The sequence below is a fragment of the Lupinus angustifolius genome, chromosome LG01 (assembly GCF_001865875.1).
Source record: "Lupinus angustifolius cultivar Tanjil chromosome LG01, LupAngTanjil_v1.0, whole genome shotgun sequence".
Lineage (NCBI taxonomy): Eukaryota > Viridiplantae > Streptophyta > Magnoliopsida > Fabales > Fabaceae > Lupinus > Lupinus angustifolius.
The window spans coordinates 33,256,584-33,260,634 of NC_032009.1; positions in this window are offsets into that span (position 1 = coordinate 33,256,584).

The following is a 4,051-nucleotide window of genomic DNA, read 5'->3' on the forward strand; positions in this document are numbered from 1 at the left end:
AGATTATATGCTCACATATAGGAGATCAGGCCAATTAGAGATCATTGGGTATTCTGACTCCGATTTTGCGGGATGTCAAGATAGTAGACGATCTACTTTGGGCTATGTTTATCTGTTGGCTGGTGGTGCAATTTCTTGGCGCTCTGCCAAGCAAACTCTTGTGGCTTCATCCACCATGGCAGCTGAACATATAGCATGTTATGAGGCATCACATCAGTCATCGCGATTGAGAAATTTTGTCACTGGGCTGCGAATTGTGGAAAGAATTGAAAGACCACTAAAGTTATATTGTGAAAATAGGGCAACTGTGTTGTGTTGTTCTCCAACAACAATAGGAGTTCAACAAAGTCGAAACACATCGACATTAAGTTCCTAGTTGTTAAGGAGAAAGTGCAAAGTGGACAGCTTTCCATAGAACACTTAGGCACTAACTCCATGATTGCGGATCCTCTTACAAAAGCTATCACACCCAAGGTCTTTCATGAGCATACTGCTCACATGGGTGTTCTACAATGTGAGGATTTTTTTGGTTTAATGAGAGTTAGAATGTGTATCACACCTTTTATTATGTTCTATGTGATTTCAGTATTATGTATGGATACTTTGTATTCAAATTTCAGTTGATTAATCATTCAGTTTGGTATTCTGTCTTTATACTTTGTACAATAAGGTTTTATGTTATTATTAAGGATCTCACTAAAGTTAAGTAGGACCAGTTGAAAATTGACATGTACAGATCATATTCATGTGATTTTCATGCTACACATTTCATGTTGAATCTATGTCATTTAGTTGTGTCAATGTTGGTGATCATTATTGAATTAGTCATGATTGATATGGCGATATTAACTGTGATTCGATATGGAGACATGACTAATGGACGGGATAATTTGAGTATGCTTGAGTCATAATGACAATATTTAAGCGCGCAATAAGGATAACGCGTATGATGAATCATATATGTGACCAGTGGGAGATTGTTAGAATTTCTGACAATTTATGGGTCACAAATATAATTCTATAATTGTGTTATGGCCATTATTTAATTAGCCAAATATAAAATGGTCTTCAAGAATTAATTTGGTGGCTAAGGGCATATGTGTCATGAAATATTATTAGTGTAGATACCTTCAGACAATTTCTGATTTGATGACAGGATTGAATTAGAATTATTGCAACTTAAGTAGTAACCGCTACGGTTACTTTTATGGGTTATGGTCCCCATTTGTAGAGAAATAAGTTTGGTTGAGTAACTGAGGAGAATAAAGGTGGATGAATAAGGAGTTGTCCAAAAGGGATCAACACCCATCAGAATTCTATCAGGTTCAAGCTCTCCTTGGCTTTTCATTCCCCTCTAGAGAAGCAGAAGGAAAACCATCAGACTCTATCATCTGGAAGATCTTCATATCCATGTACCCTTGAAATTCCAAATGACTAATCAAGGTATGCTCTTCTTCTTCACTATGAAATCAATGAGGTTTCTTCGGTCTAGATCAGGGTTGTTCCATTTGGGTTTATGTATGGGCATAAACATTTTGTTATAGGAACAAAGCCCCGATCATTAGATTTCCGCATTCAATTTAAGGGATTATTTAGAGAAATCCAACAACTCTTTCTTTATTTTTCACTCTTTCTTTATTTCTCACCTCCTTACATCTCAACTATTTCTTTATTTCTCGCATCCTATTTATTTTTCTCACTATTTCTTTATTTCTCACTCTTTCTTTGTTTTGTTTCTCGAGCTCATTTTTTATTTCATATCCTTGAGAATCAACTTTATGAGTTTGGTGATGAAATTTCATATGCTTGGCAATTGTTTTATTAGCTTTAAATTTCCTATGTTGAGTTTCTTTAAGCTTAATTCCCGCAAATACTGGGTTCAGAGGGTTGGTTAGATATGATAGAGGGGTGGAAACAATAAAAGCCACTAAATATGTTCCATGAGAAATGTAGTAATTGATGAATTGCAGACTTGAGAATGAATGAATTGGTTTTTTATAATTATGGTTGATTATTGACTTTTTAGAACCCTAGTTAAGAAATTTTAATTGTCTTTTAATTATTCTAATTATTGAAAGGAATATTGAAGACTTTTTAAATTATTAAGATATCAAATGTTTAGACTTTATATTTATAAAATTTCTATTATAGTTCACTTGTTAACATATTGCTTTTATTTAAAAATTTCATTCACTTGTTAACATATTTTTAAATTTTTATTTTATTCTTAACGCCTGGCATAACTAGATAATGTAGAATCTGGTCACTGCTAACACCAAAGACTAAACTAAAGAGAGTTAATGCAGATACATGATATCATTTATAGTGTAATAGTGCCAAGTGATGTCTTTAACACTAAAGACAATTTTATTTAGAAGAAGTACAAACAATACTCCATACAGTACAAGAGATGTTATATTTCCTTAGCCAAGAGCATCCAACCATTCACTTTTTCTAACCACCCTAGCTGAGAAATAATGATTGGATAGAAACGGTTATGTACATTTTAGGTCATTAGTTATGCTTCTTAGAAAAACCAAGAGAAGGATATGGAGTCTTTAAGGGTTGGAAATAATTTTGTCCTATTTTGTTTTATTTTGTCTTTATGGGTTGAATAACTTTGGATGTGAAGCTAATATCAGAAACTTTCCTTCTAAGATAATTTGTGATGAGCTCTTCATTTGTATGATTCCTTAACTGATTGTAGGCAAGCAATTAGGTGTTTGCCAAATGAGTTGATTAGTGTCTTGAATTATATAGTTATTTCGTTTGAAATAATTAGTGTTTATCCAGGCAACCTTATTGGTGTCCCTGTATTATAAATATGATAGTAAGAGTTCAAATTTCCTGCAACACATGTAGTTGTTTGGTTTTAACAGGTTTTAATTTTGATTTTATGAAAAATGTTCAAGCGAAAAATAAGTCTTGAATAGATCATCCCTCTAATGAAGGAGAAAATGGGAATATAGTATTGTTGAACTTTTAATTGATTGTGCTATAGAGCAAGCAAATTTAGGGGAACAGACTAGTAGTGGCTTGACTTCAACCAGATGGACGAAAGCTAACGCGAAATTTAAGATTGTCAATGAAATATCAACTTGATGAGGGTCAAATTAAGAACAAGTGGGAAAAGTTTAAAAAATGGCAAACATGGTATAAAATATTTGGAAAGGAAACTGCACTAGGTTGGAATCCTGAGAAAAATAATTTTGAAGCATCAACTGAGTGGTGGGAAAGAAAAATCTTGGTAAGTTTTAGCATTAAGAGTTGATAAATAAAGTGTGATTATTATTTATTACATTGATGGTAATCTTAATAATTGTATCTTGGTAATTATAGGAGCAACTTGAAGCAAAACAACTCAAAAAGAAAGGTTTAAAATTTAAAGATAAATTGACATCAATATTTGCTCCAGTACAGCCACCGGTGAACATACATGGGCACCATCCTCGGGTGTATTACCAAACAATGTACAAAACTCGGACTCATATGAGGGTTCAGGGGATAGTGAAGACCCAACTATTGGTGCAAGTACTCGGGCGGAGGCCCTAGTATTGGTTGTACTAATGAGTTTTTAAATTTTAGATTGAACTCTGAAGGTAGTTCTTTAAGTGGAAGGAAAAGAAAAAAATGGTGGTTCAATGTAAGAAAGTACAACATAATAAGCTCACCAATTACCTTGATAAAATACTAGGAGCAGTCCAGTCTCGCACAAGAGGTCCTATCAATGATATAAATGAAGAGTTGAATGATCCTTATTCTATTGCTGTAACGCCTCGAAAAAATACTTCTAAAAAACATTGCGGAAAAATGGGTAAATTTTTTTTTTGTGAAATGGGGATGTATAAAATTGTTTCCTTTTAAAACCTTCCTTTTCCAGGACATCACTTTAAGTAACTCAAATGCGGAAAATCAACTTATCGTTATCGAATGATAACTTAACCTGATTCACAATTTCCTGAATAACACAATGCATATAAACGGTTAAGTCATCTTTAGTTCATACAAACTAAATCAACAAAGGCGGAAACTACATCGCCACTAACATATA